This window comes from Pavona decussata, unplaced genomic scaffold (assembly GCF_977016875.1).
Source record: "Pavona decussata unplaced genomic scaffold, jaPavDecu1.1 SCAFFOLD_16, whole genome shotgun sequence".
NCBI classification, from domain to species: Eukaryota; Metazoa; Cnidaria; class Anthozoa; order Scleractinia; family Agariciidae; genus Pavona; species Pavona decussata.
Window position 1 is genome coordinate 2,495,255 of NW_028145439.1, and position 21,772 is coordinate 2,517,026.

The following is a 21,772-nucleotide window of genomic DNA, read 5'->3' on the forward strand; positions in this document are numbered from 1 at the left end:
ACTTGAGCAAACGCCAACAAAGTTTGCGGCATTTTCAGGAATGTTTATGAGAACAATAGATCCTTATCACTCGGCGGCCATGTTGAGTCTTGGGGGAGTAAAAAGCTTTGTTTTGGTATGGCAAGCTTTGGCCAGACGTGAATTCAGTGCGTGGCTTTCCGTGAAAAACAAAGCTTTTTATTCTCCTGAGACTCAACATGGCCGCCGTGTGAAAAAGGTCTATTTGGGTCTTAAATGTATGACGTTGAGCATCTACATCTAACGATGGGCGTCATAATTTGGTATAAGTAACTAAAAATGAGTTCGGTGGGGGAGCTGCGAGGGGACAGTTAGTCGGCTGTGTTGTTAGGTTTGAAATAAATGCATGAGTTTCTTGGAGTAATGGGAGTAATGCTTGTTAGATTTTGAGTAGTGGCTGGCATTTGCTGATTGGTAATAAGATGGGTTGTTTTTGTTGTTGTTGTTGTTTTGTTTTGTTTTGTTTTGCTTGGCCTGAATGAGATCTTGTCAACAATTTCATCCAGCAAAGAAGGACTTGACCAGATTGACCAATAGGCCATTTACGAGTTGCTTAGAACCTCATTATAAAAGCGAGGCTAAGTGCAAAGTTTTTATCATGAAAATTAGTTACCATTCATATGCAAAAAAACCCTAATTTTCATCTGAAAAGCTTTACAGTTAACCTCGGTTTCAAAATGAAGCTCACGGCAACTCGGCGCTGAATGGTCTATCTATTAGACCTCGACGTTTATGTAGTGATGACTCTGATTGTTCCAGGGATTAGAGGAAATGCGCCCATTGTAATTAAACTAAGCCAAATTGTTTGCAGGTCAAGCTTGCAAAAATTGTGTTGTGAATACGGTGGTTTACTGAAGCCTCGCAGAAAGTTAAGAAGAGCCGTTAGGAAACACACGATAATAAGGCTAACCGGCAATTAGTTTAAGTCTTATTTATTCAAGCTGCGTGGTGCATGCACATAGACTAACCATAATTGACAAGAATCAAATATACATCGAACATAACCCATCACTATGAAATAGGTAACAAAGCTTCAATCTTAATTAATCTACCAAATATATATAAAGATAACAACATTGACTATGTATTGAAACTGAAGTACAACAGTATAAATTACCATAAATCAACCGAGATACAAATAATAGCATAAAACATCTATATTGAGACTTAAATTACTAAAAATCAGATAAGGATTATTATACCATCCAATTTGTATTGGAAGTTGATGTCTTAATTTGAATTTAAGAAAATAAATACTTGTTACAATCAGCCCATAACAGAAAATGAACAAGAAACGTTTCGAGTCCGCATAGCAACAGTTTCAAGTTCAGGTAAAGAAAAAATGATTTTAGAGCAGTTTTCAATTGATTGTCATTCAACCAAACGCGAAGTTATTGCTCAAACCAATCGCAATAGATGTAGACGTAGACAGAATGCCACTCAAGTACATGGAACCCGCGCCAAGCGCGGGAAGAACAGTGCAGACAAGTCACGATTGATTTTGGTCTTACTTCTCATTGGCTGAGAAAGTTTGGCGCAAGATTTACTAACCAATTGTAAGACAAAGTAAAGCAACTAAACAAAAGGAAAATTGATTTTTACAATCCATTGAAAACGCTTTACTGTGTAAAATATAATATAAATGCAAGTGTAATGAGTGTGCTAAAGAAGTCTTACATGTAATTGCTATAAATAAGTTATCTAAATGCATCATAACATCTAGCTGAGGTAAAAGCTACTATAAAACTTTAACATGACTTAAAGAGCGTGCTAAAGAAGTCTTACATGTAATTGATATAAATAAGTTAGCGTTAGCTGAATGCATTATAACATCTAGCTAAAGAGCGGCTTTCAATTGAGTGTCGAAAGTAATTTCGCTAATGCTTTTGTTTGCTTTACTGCGCAGACTGTGATTTTTTGACGCCAAACAAATCGCGGTTTTGCTCGCTTGGCACCGGTTACATGTACTTACTTAATGTTCGCTACCCTCAACGTAACAATTATTCACCGATTCTGCAATGGTTTTAGTTTATAGCGCCGGTAATTGAAAAAAAATGCGTACGAAATCCAAGAGACTTTGACAAGGTGAATGGCAATGACTATCTTGAGTTTGAGTAGTTGGTATCTACTAACACCAAATAATTCTTTCGCCCTCCTCAGATAAATTTTGTCAGTTGATTGTGACCCTCTGTCCTGGTATTTCTTTATTAGCAAGAGATCATCGCCTTCTCTTTTTACGTATGAATCGTCGGTCGAAAGAAAGCTGGTACAAGCTGTAGACATCATACCTGAGGAAACATTTGATCATTCTTTGTTGTTCACACAACTAAGCTTGACAATCACATGATGTGTGATAACTTCACTTTACCTAGGCATGAGTTATGCCTATAATTTCTGAATCATTTGAATTTCCTCCTCATCTTTAAGGACGAGAATCAATGCAGAGTACAAATTGTTTTCTCAATTATTTTGTTGTCAACTGTTGAATTGGTATAATGATGATGTTTTCGTTCGACAGCAGCACATTTGTAGTAAATACATGTCCTTTGTGTTCAGCTGGGATATCTAAGCAAAGATGAAAATCATGCTGAAAAAGTGTTTTCGTTCGACAGCTGCACATTTGTAGTAAATACATGTCCTTTGTGTTCAGCTGGGATATCTAAGCAAAGATGAAAATCAAGCTGAAAAAGTGCGTCATCTAATCTAACAAACGTTTTAACGTGCAAAAGGTTATTCTTTAAGCACCAAAGTAGCAGTGTTCAGGCAATTTAATTTGTTTATCAGTTTTTAAACGCCAGGAAATTATCGTTATTTCCTATCAATTTTAGGTCAGTCTTATTGGACAATAAGAAATGACGTCAAAAAAATAATAATAAAACGTCAATACGGCTATACTATAGTCAATCTCGTACCCAGCGTTCGCTGGCCAAAGAGCCTGAGGACTCTCTTTACTTTAATTTTGATGCATAGTCTTATCTAAATCTGCGTTATTATGTAAAGTTAAGTTTTTCTGTTTTCCAGCATGTTTGTAATTTATTGTAATTTTTTTTCCATTATGTTCTCGTGCTCGTCATGCCCGCCTCGACTAGCTTTGTGGCTATTTGTATGACAAGCCCCTTATATAATCTGAATTTGTAAATAAATTGTTGTTGTTGTTGTACGAGATTGTACTTTAGTCCTCTAAGGCTAATAATGCTCTAATAAGAATGAATGAAGCAGATGTGATACAAAATTGAATGAATAGTTACTGACCTAAAAGACTAGGGGCCCGTTTCTCGAAGGGTCCCGGTAACAAATATTCAAATCAAAACCTTAAGAATAAAAGCGCGGGTCCTAGCTAACAAACTAGTCCATTTTGTTTTGTTAACTGATAGTTTTATCATATTATCTGCAAAACTATTGAAACCTCGATCGTAAATGTCAACAACAACAGCTTTTCCGGGCCCGTTAATTATCGGGACTTTCGAGAAACGGGCCCCAGGTCAACTACCAATCACCTTAATGGCTTTTGGAAATCTATATGCTACAAACTTTGACACGAATCCGAAGACACGTGTCCATTATGTAATGCTTTAACTTCAGGCGTTTTGGTGTTAACACACTTCTTGCCAGACCACGCATGCGCCTGTCGCAGAAACGTGCTCTAGATTTTGGTACCCACTCTGCCCTCGTCTATCAAACAGCTTACAAGGAACTTGGCATTGGCATTCTGAAATAACGTATTCCGCTATGCAACAGTACTAGTATAACTAAATTGTAACATCGAATGGCCATTAAACTTGTCTATCTATATCAGACAGTCCTACTAATCCGGGAAGGACGGATCTGTCTCTACCGCTTGCATAAACAACACAAAACTGACCGGAAAGACACAAATTATGTCATTCTAGCACGCTAAACAAATAACTCCTCCAGATGACAAATTTATTTTTCTCAAATTCATGTCGCACTGAATATGGTCCACTAATGCAAAACGAATATAACTTGAATGACTAAACACAAGTTGCCAAATGCAATAGACTAGACCTGTTTATTAGGTTTTGAAATTCACTCGACAAGTTCTTTATCTACTGCCTTTCTTTTCATTATATTTTGTTTCTTCAAGAAATAAACTTTAATTTAAGGCTGCAGCCAGTTATCCTGTTACAAATTATGGGGCAACATAAACCGTTAGTAATCACAAGAGACCAAGGGAAACAATTTCAACTCGTCTTTGCTGACGACGTCGAAAGAGTGAAATGAGAGCTCCTTTAAAGTCTGGCATTCTGATTGCATATAAAATAGGATTGGCAAGGGAGTTTGTATAAAACAAAACGATAAAAGCATGAGAAAGATGACGAATCACCCGCCAAGGAAGAAAGGATTGAAAAGTGGCCAACAGTAGAGAATATATCGTAATCGGGAGCCACATCAGCAAAGATACCAAAGTCACGATGAACAATGTCTTGGTCAGTTTCTTCTCTTTGCTGGTTGCGCCATGGCGCTGAGGATGCGCCCCACAAGAAATCTTGACAAAAATGGACACATAAGAAACGCAAATAACAATTAGACAAAAACCCGTGAATGAACCACATCTATAGAAATAGCTTTCCGGGTGGTTAACTAAATAATTAATAGCAAATAGTGACAGCCCAGATGTAACCCAAATTATTGTAATAATAAATGCAAACACCCGCTATTTAATAATACGATGTTTGAAAGGGCGAAACGTCGCACGCGTTCGTTCTAACGAGATTGCAGCGAGGCTTGTCAGAGAAACAACAGGAAACGCGTCCCGCGAGTTATAGTAAACAAGGTTGACAAAAGGTAGTTGTTGGGTATTCCAGAAGGAGCATGATTCTCCAAACAAAAGAAATTCTGAGATTTCTGAACATCCTCCAACTAACATATCTGCAACTGCCAGGTTGATCACCAGGTACATGCTGCGCTTACAAAGACTGCAGTTTCTTATGAAAACAATAACTGTTAGGAAATTAAGTATTACTATAGCAACAGACTCGGCCATGAATACTGTAAGCCAGGCAATGCACTCAGATGAGGAGAGCTCCTGGAAACTTGTTTCAGTTTCTGTTCCGTTTTGCTGATTGGAAGCATTAGCCATCTCTCTGAAAAAAAAGCGAAGGAATTTAGGAAGACGGCATGGCCGAGTGGTTAGGGCGCCGGACATGTAATCCTGATGCCCACGGTTCGAGTCCCACTATGACCACTTGGATTTGTTTCACAGTAGCCGTTTTCAAATCCAAGGCCACGCTTTGTAAATAGCCAACTGGTTTGCCTCCCACCAGTTGGGATTTTTAGCAAATGTTATGTTCCGTTTGTATATTTATTTCACTGATTTATAGTGTCTCCAATTAGCACTACAGAGCTAAATACTTCGACACTTAAATAATAATATAAAATCATCAATAGTTGTGTTTAGTAAAAGTGTTTATATATTCATAAACTTGTAAATGGAAGATGAACCAGTGTTGCTGAGCCAAGTAGCATCCACTATCCCTGGCAACCTGATTTCCTGCTGTAGACCCTGGTTATCAGTTGCACTGAAATTTTACATGATTATAATTTCAAAAAAGAGGCAAAGAAAATAGATGGAAGTCTTGCCAGTGTGTCAGACCCGGTCTCGCCAGCGACTCAGGAAACTCACACACATAAGATTCCATATAAACACCTTTGAACACAATTCCAAATAAAAGGAACAAAACTTTTTTCTTGTCCAACTTGCGCACTTGCTTCTTAGTGGTGACATTGAAACTTATGCTTTCTTCACCAGCGAAAAAGTCCTTAGCTACCGATTACTGATTGCGCTCAATGTTACATTAATCACGGTACACTTCCATCTTTTACAAGAATAAGTGTCATTTAGTTCTTGTTTCCGTTTAGGGATTTCTATAACAAGCTGCCTTTTTGTCCATTTTGTAACATGAATTCAGTTCACCTAGGTACTCACTATTTTTTCAGGAGCTGCTGTATGAATCGACTGTGGGAGTTGCTTTTCTTCAGTACAATAAGACCTGTGACAAACAACTTTAAATAAGAACCAAATAACCTTTTGCTTCTATGTCATAAAATATTTTGTTGCTGAAACGTTTCAAAACAACAATTTTTCAGTACATACCTTACCGGGAAACAACAAACTCCGACCCGTCAGTGTTGGAAGTAACTCGGAAAATACTTTCCTCTGCAACGAGAAATGTATGATAAATTCAATATTACATATTTTTTAAGTTGACAGAAAAAAGCTTCATGCTTCAGTGTATGGTATTCTAATTGATGCATTTTTTGTTACTAGAGAATTGATTGTTTTCATATCTACTAAGGATATAACATGAACGAAAATAAAGTTGGATGAGAAAGAAGACCGTTAAATCCAAGATGGCGGCTGTACATTTTTCCTCAATGCCTCGGGAACCTAACACAGCCAGTAAGCACAAAGGAAGCCATATTTTTTGTGAGATTCCTCCATCTACTAAGAACATTGTGTATGCTAGGTTTTAAATTTGTAGAACTTTTCTGCGTGTTTTAATTTGTGCTTTTAGGTTTTACATACGCTAGGGATTTTGGGTAAATGTAACAGTCACCATATTTTTTGGTGTGGTAGTTTAACATTAAGGCTATGTCTACGCTATGCTGTATTGCATTTTACGCGAACAGAACAAACACAACAGAACCATTGCCGCCGCCATATAATTCTCCTGGAATCCAATCCTCGCTCCTTGTTATTGACTTTCGTTTCGGTTCGATTTTCTCTTCACACAACTCAAGAAAGTGTTACGAAAACCTACCCGATTTGTGACGATTCACTTTGAAGACCGAAGCAACGCAGCATCGCTCCGGCACAAAAATCGATACGAAATCGACGTTTTGTGTGTGAACGGTAGCCCTATCCGATATGTTTTTGATGACGGCACAAGAGCTATCCGGTTTAGCCTTACCCTGGTTGCTGGCCGTATTGTCCACGCGGGCTGGTATATTTTATTGCGGCGGAGAAGCCTTGAGCGATGTAAGCCACGAAAATTAGCCTCCGCCTAGAGTAAGTCGACTTCTCATGGCGCAGAAAGATAGCATTACTAGCGACGGAATCGGGAGGTCAGAAAACCAAAAGGGACTTCGGAACAATCTTCGGCAAACATCCCGTCAGCTCCGCGAGCTAATTAACCTGATTCCCGGTGTAAAAGATCCGAAGTATGAACAAACATGTTGTGATGAATTATCCTCAACAAGTTAGCAAGTGTCCTAGGCTTTCCTAAAAAGTCCTGTGAAAATAAAACGCCCTCGTTTTGGACAGGGAGATTCCCAAGGAAACCAACAAATTTGACAAATTTTGTTGCCCTTTTGCACTCCAGAATATATATAACGTTATATAATAACCTGGAAAGACGTAAAACTGCTACTTGTTTACTCTAGCAATCTTCTCGACATTCAAATTTTTCCTTTATATCAGTAAAGATTTTAGTTTTGCCTGTTATTGAGCAACCAAATTCTGAACTACACAAGAGAATAAAAAAAAGGCTGTCGCATTCTTACTCGTTATTAAGAAAAACTAGCAAGCTCATGTGCAAGCAGGTCTTATTCTGGTACCACCGTCGTATCTAAACAACACTTTAGTGTTCGTAACATCTTAAAAAACAGACAGCTGACTTGGTGTTCTTCATCGAGTTTTCTGAGTTCCCTTAGCTTAAATAGCTTACCTGAGTGAAGGTTGCTGGGCAGTGGTGATTCTTGTTCGGATATCAGGCGGAGAAAAGCGCTTTCAAAATGTAACTCGAAAAAGAAAAACTGAGTAAAAGGTAATTTAGCAGGATACGTGCTGTGAATAATGTAAGCCGGTAATAATAGTTTCCTGTTTTAATCACTTACCTGTCTGCGTAAATAGATACTTGTCAACCACTTACACGAAGCCTGGTTGACATGCGACATAACGACATTAAATATAAAGAAAAAAAACTGATCTTTTCTTTATGTCGTTAAAGGAAACAGGCTTTGAAGTTTGTTATGTATTGCGGATATTTCAGCTAATGCTCCGCCTCATTATTTCAACATTATAATTAGCATAAAAGACAAAACTAGCTAATGGCAGGTAAATAGTCTTCATAGATTAAAAGTGCTTGGCAAAAGGAGCATTTTCGGAACATTTGTGCGTTGCAGGCTAGACAGTATTTTGAAAAACGAACGTCGTGAGTATCAAAAATTGGCAAAGAATGTAGGGCAACTCAGGCCACCAAGCCATGCACAATGTAAATTTGTGTTAACAAGTCAAATTTCTTAGTCTCGTCAATATTTAAACCGAATACCAAGAGTGACATGTTCTTTTAGATTAGAGTGTCCATTTGTTCGGAGCTGGTTGTTTGATATATGCAAATAAGGCAAAATGTGAACAATGACGTCAGCAAAGATCTCTCTTACAGTTTCTTAAATGCTTAGTTTCCTATTTCATTGTTATTTCATGTAATTTCACTATTATTATTATTATTATTATTATTATTATTATTATTATTATTATTATTATTATTATTATTTTATCACGGTTTGGCCATATCCTATAATGAATACCCGCTGATATTTCCTGTCAATCAATGGTCGAAGTTTCCTATAAAACTTCCGTTGCAGCTGTTCCAAGGCTGGCTTTTTAAATTTTTAAGATTAAAAGTTTGGTCTCAAAAGTTCAAAGTCTTTTCTTAATTTGGTGGAATAAAGCCTCAATAGTCATATTTTGGGGTTGTTATTTTGAGTTCATGTCCATCACAACCGTATAATTTTTCTCAAAAATACTCCTTTCATTTTTTTTTATTGAAGTTGAGGACAATTGCTGCTCGTTTCTGCGGCAATTTGTGCCCAAGGTTTCCACTTTCGGGTCTTCGCTGAAATATCAGCTTCCTTAGCTTTTTGATTTGGTGATTTCTGGTCACAAAAACACTGCTGTTTTGAATAGTCCATGCTGATCTATCTGGAACCGGCTGTTCAAATCAAAATTTGAAATATGCACAAACGACGCACTTATTCGGTTAGTAGGCAAAGAACTGATCGCACGATATCAGCCTTAAGACTCGAGATTCTGTGAGGTGGCCATGGGGGAATCACGGGTACACCAAGGTACCCGAGCAAAGCGTACCTTGAGCAAAATAAGTATTAACATCCTGTATCTACACGCCATGTTCTGCATTATGATATAGTAACGGCTAATTAGCCTCGGCTGGAGACATGGAATTACCAAGGGGTGTACAGTCCTACACAGGTTCAATATTTTTCCAACTTGGTATCATAACTTGCACGATAATTTGTACAATTTAGCAGTAAAGTAAAATTAAATTCATTTCTTGCATGCGTGTTATATTTATTACTTTCATAAAAAAAAAATATATCATTCATATTGACATAAAAACTAAAGTCTTAAATTAGACTAAATCCTTCGTACAAAACGTTAATATCATTTATCAGTGATCTGAAAAGTCAGATAAACAACAGATTCTTACTAACATGTAAAAGATACCTGAGGTGCATCACCAAGCGTATCCTCTAGTTATATCACCATGCACTGATAAAAACAACCGCATATCTTAAACCAAGTTATCTCTCGTACGATAACCACTCTTATATAGGAGATGTTTGCTTAAATGTTTGGCCTACTTAGCATACATTAGAATAAGAACGAAACTAGCTACTGACAGACAAATGATCTTCATAAATTGCACGAGCTTGGCAAACTTAGTATTTTCGGAAAATTGCCATGGTGCTTCTGTAAAGGAATTCGAACGTTATGAGTATGGAAAATTTGCAAATAATGTATGGCAACTCTTGCCACCAAACCTGTGTTATGAAAGCAAATTTCTCTGAAAACATTCAACAACAAGTGTCACACGATATTTACACTGACTGACCAAGAGTGACATGTTCTTTTGGTTTAGAGTGCCCATTTGTTCTTAGATATATGCAAATGAGGCAAAATGTAAACAATGACGTCAGCAAAAATTATCCTATTGTTTCTTCATTGGATAGTTTTTATTTTATTGCTATTTCCCTTTATTATATATTTTTTCATATTATCACATTTTCCCCATATAATGGATACCCGCTGATATTATCCTGTTGTCCTAAGAAAACAGACTCTCGATGGTCGAAGCTATAAAACTTCCGTTGCAGGTGTTCCAAGGCCGCTATTTAAGATGAAACTTGAGTTCAAAGGCTTTTCTTTAAATTTGTCATAAGTTCAGGCCTCGATAGTCATGTTTGAGGGTTCTTACTCATACATGTCCATCATAACTGTACTAAATTTATCTCAAAAATTGTTCCTTTTATTTGTTGTTTAAGAGCCGTTGTCAGTAAGTTTCAAGAATTCGGCGACAGAAGCGAAAATTCGTACTTCTTTTTATTTGCCCCAAAAGACCGTTTTGATGAACTATTTTCAAAAATAATATTCAAAAGTTCCAGCGATGGCGCGATTTAAATTATGCAAATTAGTACATTTTAAAACTCGCGTTCAAGACAAGGAAACGTTTTCTCGAGATGTTATTTTCACAATTGTTTTTACATCCCTCGTGCTTGCTTTCAAACTATATTTTATCTCGACCTGAACATTATTTCATTTGAAGTTGCCCACGTAAAGAATACAATGTTTGCTATTCCTTAGATAGAGTGATTTTTGCCATATTTCAAATGACTATATCATCTGGGGTATACGACTATGCTGCTAATAAAATAACTTTTTTGAACAGGCGACTTTTATTATTTATCATGTTAAATTATTTAGTTTGGCCCGTGAAAACGGAGCGCGCTAGGTCGAGATGTGTTGAATGCACTTTGACACAATTCGCCAGTTCCTCTTGTTACTTTGCACGCGTCAGTACAGTTCGCGGAAGCTTTTAGATAAAAGTCAAGGTCTCTGGTTTCATCTTATGCTTTTATACACGTAAATAACTAGCTTTAAATTCGAGTGCTTCCCATATTAGCATTAAGTTATCAAATGATTCTTTTCAGGTGAAATTTTCGAGTTTGTATTGAGACGTTCAGGCGAGATAAAAGAGCCTTCCCAGGGAAATAACTTGAAATCAGTGAAATCAATACCCTGTCTCTCATATCATGCTACACTTCCAAATTACCGTTATTTTAAGCTAGAAAGTGTAAATGTTCCCTTTTTACGTGACCTAAAATAAAATTTGCTTAAATATTGCGAATGAAGTCCATTGATCGCGCACCGACGTAAATGTAATTAAACATCAGCCGGCCCGTTTCTCGACTTGCCACATGATAAAACGCTTCCGTTGTTTTACTTTTGTATACATTTATCACCAGAAGGTAGAAACAAAAAAATCTTCTCTATGCGCATCTGTATAAATACACTTGCCAATGAAGCTTAGTTTTTCTGTGTGTTTGTCGAAAATACTGAAGAAATAATGCAAAATTGTTACAGAATACTTGACTCATTTGATCACAACCGGATATTAAACACGACTGAAAACTACAGATATAAGGAAATGCTCTTACATGTCTCGGTCGTTACTCGCATTACATTTGGCGATATCACATCTCCTAGGCAAGGCTGTACGAGGCGAAGTGCTTTCATTGCGCGACATGCATGTAAAATGTGATACGCAAGCGCGCGAAAAAGGACAGAAATAAATGTCAATATTTGCGCTTGCGATGAGAGTGTGAAAATAATTTTTGAAATTTGCAGCAAGAAGAAATTGAGGCAAGTCAAGGTCTGCAAGGTATATTTGATTGCCGGACTGAAACAAAAATCATGTATTCACCTCAAACAAAAACCTAATCTATATAGGAGAGTGAAGTTTGTCTTTCTCCATGGCACCTGACCGTGCGGATCAAGCTGAAAAGATGCGCAAGATTTGCAATGCGGTTATGCTTAATCGATGAAAAATCGACGTTTGTTCGTACCTAAAAACACAAAAGATCGGGCCCTAGGAAGAAATTCAGGACGAAATAGTGTTGTTGCTAGAAAGGGCGGGTAAAGTTTTTTCATTTGAGTGAACCTGAGAGCATGAAAGAACATTTTATTTCATTTTCTGGTTTTCCCCTATTTTTTTAAACAGAAATTCACTTGACTTTTTTCCAGGAATCGTAATTTACGATTGAAACTTTCCATTCGTCTTTATATGCTCTCACCACCGAGAGAGGTACGACCATCGTTGGAGAAGTGGAAAAGTTACAAATCTTTAATGACGAAGGGAGACCGCGGAATGAACGGCAAAGAATCGTTGTTCATTGCCAATACGGTGGGTTAACACCAACCAATGCCATATAAAGACCACTATAATTTGAATAATCACTAGACTCTGGAGCACGCTAGGAAGATTTAACAATGACAACGTCAGACTTAGCCTTCCACGCAGACGTTCTTAGGGGTTCGTCAAGCACTCTCCGGACAGGAATGCGTGACGAACCCCTTAGAACGTCTGAGTGAGAGGCTATGTCAGACTTGACCAGTGACGCCCGTACGAGATTGAAAACACCATCCCTTAGGCCGACCACGAAAATCTGAAAATACCAGTCGTGCCCCTTGTCCTGTAACACCAGTGCGCCCGCCAGAAAATATTATCTAAAATTTTCAACCTCTTTCAGGTGCTGACGCGTCCTGAATTAAGGTTCAATTGTCTTTCATAAATTTGACCATTAAGCGACGTAGAGTCTTATTTCTCTGAAAGTAGATTCCATTACTTTCGAGCGAGCATTACAGGTAAGTGCGGATTGCCGAACTAGACAGGAAAGAGGAGTTTCCTCGTGCCAGAAACCTATCTCTCTCGACTACCTCTGAGAGGGAAAGAACCCTCATGCTATACTCAGTAGCTTGTTTGTTAAAGTGCCCCTAACCCTTCAATTTGTTTTCTTTTGGTAGATTTCCATATCTGTGAAGAACTCATTTTCGAAAAAATTTTTTAGAAATATTGAATCCTTTTTTTTTTTTACGAGCGCTAAAAGTTGCTGAAATTTTTAAATTTTCGGCGCTTTAAGCCCCGCTGGACAAATTTCTGTCTCGTGGGCTCATTGGGAACGAGCTAACGGGAAGCGTCCGATATTTGAGACTTTCTTAGCTGTGACGTAAGAAAAGGACGCCAGAAGGATTCAGAAGGAATCTTATGCATGCTCATTCCTCTCTCTACATTTCGAGAGTTGCTGCATCCGAAAACCACACATTTTTCAACCATTTTCTCTGTTTACAATTGAAGCATTACCGTGAATCTTCGGATATTTTTGCACGATGTCCTTTTGTTACGTCACGCTCCCTATTTGGCCGAGTGGGGGATTAATGCGAACGATAGGTGAAAATATCGACAAGACTGCTTTCACTTCTAGCACTCGTAAAAGTAAAAGGATTCAATATTTCTCAAAAATTTTTTTGAAAATAAGTTCTTGAAAGAAATGGAAATCTACCAAAAGAAACAAAGAATCTGACGCCTTCACATGTAATCTACTACAAATATCTAGACTGCAGACAAGTCAGAACATTTAAATTCCTCAAAGTCGGACTATAAATTATAAGATTGTACTCTTATCTTAAAATTCGATCAGCCCTTTCGTCAGCAATAATGCAGAATGATGTTATGTTTTTTCAGTCAACATTTTATTACCATCAGTGATTCATCTCAAACAGACATTAAAGCTAGGTTTGGCTGTAATTGTATTTTAACAAGTTAACCTGAAAATAATTCTTTTTTTTTTCGTTTCATACCTGGCGGACGTCCCGGCATTGATTAAGCGTATTAAACACATTGCAAGTCTTGCGCTTCTTTTGAGCTTGATCTGCATCTCTTGAGCTTTGATCCATGGCGAAAGACAAACTTCAGTCTCCTAAATATAACAGCTTTTTGTTTGAGAATAGTATTGAAAAAATACCGCATTGATGTTTCGATAGTTTTTAATTTGTTGACTTGATTTAAGTTAATTTCGGTTTTACTTCTCCTGTAATGTTATTGATGAGAATCCGGTACAGACAACACAGTCAACCCAGGGTGGATCTCGGGGGGAAAACTACGTGATTACCGTTTCAGTCCATCAGATATACCTTGTAGACTTTGACTTGCCTCAATTTCTTCTTGCTGTAATTTCAAAACTTATTTTCACATTGTCATCACAAGCGCAAATGTTGACAATAGTTTATTCCTCAATCTCGTTCCCAGAGCCCTCGTTACTCTTGTCCAGCGGAGCGGGAAACTAAAGACTCTGAGATAAAGCGTTTCGGATGACAAGTTTCTTGTTATGAGGTTCAACTACGCAGGCTTAAGCATCTTGACAAAATGGTGACGAATGTAGAGAAAGTATAGATCGTTTTCACATGACGTCACGGCGGCCATGTTGGTGTCCCAAAACGAAGAAAAGGCGGCCATGTTGGTGTCCCAAACTAAACCTCTGGGAATTGAACTCTATTTTCATGCAAATACTTTTTTTTGTTTCAGTAAACCAATATGGCCGGTAGTCACGTGAATGAAAACGCTCTATTCCCGATGGTTTTGAATTTTCTGTGACAAAATTAGGAAATCCTAACCTAGAATTGATCGAGCAGAACGATGAGATTGGGGCCATTTGTCTGGGGAAAAGGGATGTACTGACTGTGTTGCCAACGGCTTTTGGCAAATCGCTCTGTTATCAAGATTTGCCCGGGATTTTTGATTTTATGCAAACTTGAAAGTGAAGGTAAACAGAAAGACTCGATAGTCATCGTTGTGTCGCTGTTAAATGCACTGATCCGGGATCAGTTGCAGAAGTTAAAAGGCTGTGTGAATGTCTGTGTTTTAAAATCAAAGGCTCCTGTGAGCCAACTCGTGAATGCAGATGACACATAGTAATTGAAATTTAGACGGCTACGGAAACTTCCTTGAAAGCTAAAAGAAATTATATCTTTGCCCGATTATGTAACGAAAAACAACCGTTCTTGTACTATAAAAAGATTGTCAAATTATTCTCTACAGATTGAATAAGCCGATTATTCTGATGCGCCGATTAAAAAAAAAAATCGCGTTTTTTTTTTTTTATTCAAAGTTCATAGAGGCACGCCATGTGCAGCTACGTCATGCAAATTCGTGTCCGATAGTCCGGGGCTACTGGATTTTGCGATCGGACTAGTGGATTCTAACCATCACTTGCCCGATGGGCAAGTGAAGTTTTTTTGGGAATTAAAATTACAAAATTACTGTAGGGCAAGCCGATCTCACAAAAGGAAATATGTTCAACAAAGTATCGCATTACATTTCATGCCCGACATAACTGCGTGAAATTTTTCCTTTGGAGTTCAGTCCACGCAATCCTCAAGTAAAAATAATGAACTATGACAAGCTCTTGCTAAATAAGAATTATTTATCGACCGCGTCCTTTTGCTTTCCCATAAATTACCAGTTGTAAATTTCGAAAATGAAACATTTTTCCCTTTGAAACCTCTATGAAAGCTGACAAGATCTTTGTGATGAGAGGATTTCTAGACATTTAGTTTAATTTGCTTTGCTGATAAAAATATAAAAACCAACGTAGAAAATAATAAGTTCCTTAGTTTCAAGTTCAATAAACCGTAAACACAACCTGTAGTATTCAATTAGGCGTAAACGGTTCTTATAAGATCATAACTGTAATTGAGCGTTGAAGTGTTATTGTAACCTGCGCTAGCCTTTTGTTAAACTGTTATCCACCTGTGTAGCTTTCGAAAGTAATTAATGTTTCAGAGTAAGCTTAGGTTTTATCCAATAGACTTTCAGAAATGACTGTTGTATTCTGTAATCTGACTCGTTGCAAAATGATGTAATTCAAACGCTTTACTAGCTTAGGCTTAAATACAGGTGCTTTGTAAGATTTTCTTTGGTTGCATCCTTGGTTATATCCTTGCTTATGTTTTGACTGTACGCGAGGTTATAGTTTTGGTATTAAACCCTACGTTGGAGCCAAGTTCTGTGTGGTTTTACTGTCTCAGAGAAATTCGCTTGCCGTAAGAGATCTCGGTCCTTCCGCAGCCAGCGAGTGTTCCCCAGGAGAAAGGCCTTTACCAAAGAGTTTTTGAAGAGTTTCCCCGTCCGTCCGTATTTCCGTTTTGTGAAGGCAAAACCTGTTTTCCCACTGGTGAAAAGAAAACTGTTTTCACACTGGTGGAGGAGAGTGGTACTTACGGCAGAATTATCGGAGACGACTGGAACAACACAGAACAGGATGTAACCCCTTGGAGCGAGTAACCAAAGGACGCCCAAGTAAGTAAAGAAAGAGAGAGAGAGATTTGACAGTTTCATGTCGAAGTTATTCAGAAGGAAATTGAAGCCGTATAATTTGAGAAGCCAAAAACTATTGTACGGAACCAGTACACCTAAAAAGAAGGTTGACGTTGCTGTTGAATGCGATTTGCCCTTCGATGAGAGTAAAATAGCCCCAGAGTTACGACGCAAAGCAAGAGCCGGAGTAGAGAATTGTCCCGGTAAATCCCCAGCCCGCCAAGAAAACGCTGATCGAGTTAATAAAACGAATCTGGAACCCGTCGATATCAGCGTCGAGCCCAGCCACGAAGAGGAAACCAGTTCAAGTAACGTGGCCACAGAATTCCAGAGAGCCCATTGTTCGCGAGAAAAAGTTCGCGTTGGATTAGAGGTACAGGATATAAGCGATCCTGACGACTTTTGGAACGGAGAAAATTCAGAGAAAGGAAAACAAAAAGAGAAAGTAGAGGAGAACATTAAGGAAAACAATCACTCAGCAGGTGGCCAACAGGTACCAACAACCACAACACCTGTTTCTGGTGACCAGTTTAGGGCCCACGCCTTTGGAGCTGGTGGGCAACACATACCAGTGATAAATTCACCTTCTGATATTTACAAACACTTTCCCCAAAGGTTAAACTACGAGGACAGCGGAGAAGAAGATCGACGCTGTAACGGACACTTGAGTTCGTTAGGGAAACAACATTCGAGTGATACTAGTGACTCTGACGACAGTTCAAGTGATAATAGCGGAGGAGAATCAAACCTATTTTCACCAACCAAGGAGGAATCAATTACGCGTGAAACACTACCAACAGGTATCATGCAAGCAGAACTGTTACAGCAAATGCAAGAGCAAATGGCCCACCTGCAACAAGAATTGAGAACTCAGCAACAGAAAAATCGGGAATTTCGCCAGAGGACTATCAATGTCATGGAACAAGCCCCAATTCCTGATTCGACTGGTTCCCAAAGGCCTGCTTCATTCCATGGTTTTGACTCTGAAGACATTAACCGTTGGCTGGATAAAGTAGAGAATTACTTAAAGCTACGACGAATAAACACAGATAGTCCCACCGCACTGGCTGAACTTGTATTGAATCTTGCGGGACCTGCGGAAGACTTTTATTACTCCCTGGCCGAAGACAAGAAGGACACTTTTGTACACTTACGTGACGCTTTGAGAGAAAGATTTGCGAACGACAACCAAAGCTGGATTGTTTGGCAAGCAATTACCACCCGTCAGCAGGGACCTGTTGAGTCGCTTGACACGTATCTAAATGATTTAACTAACAAGTTTCGCAGAATAAAGATCTCGGACGCCGACAAGATGAGATATTTTGTGCAGGGATTAAGGGCCGACTTAAGGGAAACTGTTCTTCTTAAACAGCCAAAGAGTTTTCAAGAGGCTGAAGAGATGGCTCGCCTCGCAGCAGCAGTGAAAACTACCATGAACAATTCCAAAGCAACTATGACGGCCCAGTTAAACCAGTTAACACAAACACTCAACACCATGGTAGCAGGTACCAACAGCTCAGTAAATAATCAACAACAAGCTATGCAAGCGCAAATGGACACCCTAACAAAGAAACTTGATAGCCTATTGTCTCCACCGACCAACCAGGACAGGGTTGCAGCTTATTCTGAGCCTGGAAAAGAAGAACAGATTATGAAACTTATCCGGGAACTGACTAATGAAATGAGAAGCCTGGACCGACGTGTGGATCAACGCCTTAATGGTATGGCCCAGCGGCGACAAGGGATACGAAACGATCGGGAACGATCAAGAGATGGACGACCTGTTTGTTTTTCTTGTGGCATGAGTGGTCACTATCAGAACAGTTGTCCACAACGAAGAAACCGTGATAGACAGCCGGCACCCAGATACGCGTTGCCCGCTCCTGATACAAGAATGCAATCGACGGGATTTCAGGCACGCCCGCGAGCCTTGCCCCCACCACGACAACCGAACCATGTCGCTGCTTTTGACAATAAAAGTGATCCTTCATTGGGACAGTTCATGGATGTCACAGTGCCCCACAGCCAATTTGAAGAGGCGAGTGAACTCGACGGACCTGAATACCCCGGTGATTGGGATTCTTACTACGATTACGAAACCAGACAGGAAGGGTACGACTGCTTGGTTGACTTTGACCTAGGGCCTGGTGAAGAAGAAACTATACCACACCCAGCCATCTCCGCGCTGACAGAAGGTTCCAAAGAGACAGAGACCGCTAACCAGTTTTTACTGCCGTCTGATCAGTTTACAAAACCTTGGTTAACCCTGCTACCTACCGAGCCACCATCCACAGATTTTACATCAACACCAGGGTTGCTTAAATCAGATCAGACCCTCAAGAACAGCCACAGCACTCCTTTCCAAGAGAATACCGCTGGCCAGTTAGATCCGACCCTCGACTTGCCACCACGTTCAGACAAGGAGTATTCGTCTCACAATGAAAACGGGTATGTGGCCATGTTTGATCTACCAGTTCCAGTGCCATATCCCTTGTGGCCTACAACATACAGACACATCCAGACTACTGATGTGGGAGCCTCTCAGCCCATACCACCAGTGATGGAGAACAAACCGCCTCCAGAAGATGTCCAGCCACCTCCCTATCCAGGGACAAGTGATGCCTACTCATCGGACTTCATTGATCCTTTTGAACTACAGGAAATCATAATTGAACGTCCCGGTCCTCGACCAGAGAAGCTAAGCCGCGCCGAAGTAGTTTCCAAGCTACCTTCACCACTGCAGACAGATGCCACCATACAGTATTTGACAGCCAAAGGCGACAATTCAACACACACGCACACTGCTAAACAGATGGAGGGAGGAAAAGACAGAACTGGATTCACCAGCGGAGGTGTTAACACAGGAAGCCCAGCCGCCGTGAATCCTGAGATTAAGACAAAAGACTCAATTGACAACCCAGTTACAGTTACGGATAACAGAGGCACGTCCTTCAATGAAGTCCACCATGCCGACAGCAGTACTAAGCCAGCACAGACCCCCCAAACAGTTCCCAAGACAGTACAGGAAAACCGATCAAATTCCCTCAGTCCTGACACCGGACAGTCTACAAGCACTTTCAATAGGAACATAGGTGCTTGCTCCACCAGGATGAGCAAACCTCAAGATCTTACAGTTGAAGTTCGAATCAGAGGAAAGCCTACACGTCGACAATACGACCAACAACCACGCCCGAGGATCCGAGATAGAAGACCAATTTGCTTCAAATGCAACAGTCCTGGTCATTATCAGTATAACTGTCCTGAGAATGTTTATTACAGTAGCTACCACCAGCGTGATTTACCACAACAACAGCTCCCACAAGAATATCCAATCTCATCGCAGCCAGCTGCTCAGGCATCATCTGACAGCATTGCAGCTAATCCGAGAGAGAATCAGTGTTTCAATGGTTCCCGTTTAGCTGGAGATACTGAGACCCCAGTAGGCCCGGCACCTTGGAAAAGGGTAGCTTGTGTGGGTGCGTTTAATTCCTTTTCCGGAAAGAGGCATTTTCCGAGACACACCAATCGACCAAGGAACCAGACATCCCACGCGAGAACGTTCCACCATCGCGATCAACCTTCCGGTAATCAGTTACCTGAGCCCTACAAGCACGTTTACAAAGAAGACATTAAAGTCACCGTTTCTTCGCCCACTGAAGGAGATCTAAAGAAAATCAACCGTCAAGTGACGATCATCAGCAAAGAAGAGCCTCTATCAGAACAAATACCTCAGATACAAACGTGCAACACAAGCAACAATGTCCAACAACCAGAGAAGAAGATGCACGTAGCGGAATTTGTGAGTAGTAATGTGTTCCTAAGTGGAAGGTTACAAGGTCATCCAGTCGACTTACTCATAGACACTGGAGCATGTATTTCCGCTATAAATGAAAACCTTGTGAGGAAGATCTATGGTCGTGAGTACGCAGCAAAAATGACCGATGGGTTAGTTCCGTCTGTTAACGCAATCAGTGGCGACAGAGTACCTGTGTTAGGACAGATTGACATACCAGTGGAAATAAGTGGTGTTGTGTACCAAAGTCAGTTCCACGTTATGCAAAACCTTCCTTTTGAGGCAATACTTGGATCAGATTTCTTAGTCGAGAAGGATGCTGTGATAGATTTGAAAATCAAGTGCGTTTCTCTAGTAGATAAGTCCTCGAAGCTCAAGAAAACGTCAGTCCCAAAGAGTGAACGTGTAATGGCCACCTACGTCTCTCGACCTTTCAAGAAGGCTAAACCCGCGAAATTCATGTCTGCTGTAAAGACCGACTTTGACGATCACAAGAAAGCTCAGCGACTGACTAATTTGCCAAGAAACACGACAGAGTGTAGAAGTGTACATGGGTCTCTCACCTCGTCGTTATGGCTGTTGTTCCTGGTTGTACTATATCTATGCGCAACTTCGCAAGCCAAGAGCCTAGAAAGAATGCGGCCAGTAAAGGAGACCAAGAGCTGCGAGTGTTACAGTGGTAACCAAATAGCATTCAACGCATCGGAAAACGTTTCTACGCGTTCCCTTGACCACGATAGCGAGTTGATGACCAGAATATTTGCCCACAACTGGCAAGATCCCTTTACCTCTGCTAAATTCAAGTCCAATTTTTCATGTTTACCTTTTGCACTAGCCTTAAGTGATCTGAGTCCAAGTGTAGGCAACCTTACTGGTGAGCTCCAGAAAGAAAGAACCCGAGCAGTAAGACAATTGTGTGTTAAAGAGATCCCGAAATCATTCGTTGCCAGTCATAAGTTATAAGAGTGTTCAAAGTACTGGAAACGTTTAAAGAAAATAAGATTTAGGTGAGAAATGTTAGAGGAAATCAACAATGATTATTTGAAAGATTGGATGCACCAGTGTGCTAACAAGATTTATTGACATTCGTACATTGTCAGAGTAAGTTATGCATGCGCAAGCCTTTTTCTTTTAATGAACCCCCGAGGCCGCTATATTAGGTAGCTCGGTTTATGCCGCGGTTCAGGCACAAAACCAAATACAAAATTTTAAAAGACCACCAAAAACAAAAACAAAAATTACAAAACCACTTCAAAACAAATCAAGCAATTCACGTAACCAACCGTGTTCAAATTTTCATCGCTGTGCTTTTTTCCAAATTACTTGTTTTCTTTCTATTTTTATTGCTCGACCCAGGAGGGTTTCGAGCTAAGGTGGGAGGAATGTGATGAGAGGATTTCTAGACATTTAGTTTAATTTGCTTTGCTGATAAAAATATAAAAACCAACGTAGAAAATAATAAGTTCCTTAGTTTCAAGTTCAATAAACCGTAAACACAACCTGTAGTATTCAATTAGGCGTAAACGGTTCTTATAAGATCATAACTGTAATTGAGCGTTGAAGTGTTATTGTAACCTGCGCTAGCCTTTTGTTAAACTGTTATCCACCTGTGTAGCTTTCGAAAGTAATTAATGTTTCAGAGTAAGCTTAGGTTTTATCCAATAGACTTTCAGAAATGACTGTTGTATTCTGTAATCTGACTCGTTGCAAAATGATGTAATTCAAACGCTTTACTAGCTTAGGCTTAAATACAGGTGCTTTGTAAGAT

The 21,772-nt window shown here is 39.5% G+C and overlaps 1 long non-coding RNA gene across 2 annotated transcripts in view; it reads left to right on the plus strand.

Annotated features, from left to right (window-relative positions):
- The window catches only part of LOC146487315 (uncharacterized), a 49,040-nt gene that overhangs the window by 19,726 nt on the left and 7,542 nt on the right, over nucleotides 1–21,772 (plus strand). Inside the window, exons 3-4 of one of the 2 annotated variants that reach the window (XR_014857453.1) lie at nucleotides 2,104–2,615; nucleotides 2,709–3,300. This is a non-coding gene — a long non-coding RNA (uncharacterized LOC146487315). Of the gene's footprint in view, nucleotides 1–2,029; nucleotides 2,616–2,708; nucleotides 3,301–21,772 lie in introns of those variants that run through there. The other variant, XR_014857449.1, reaches the window with a different exon arrangement.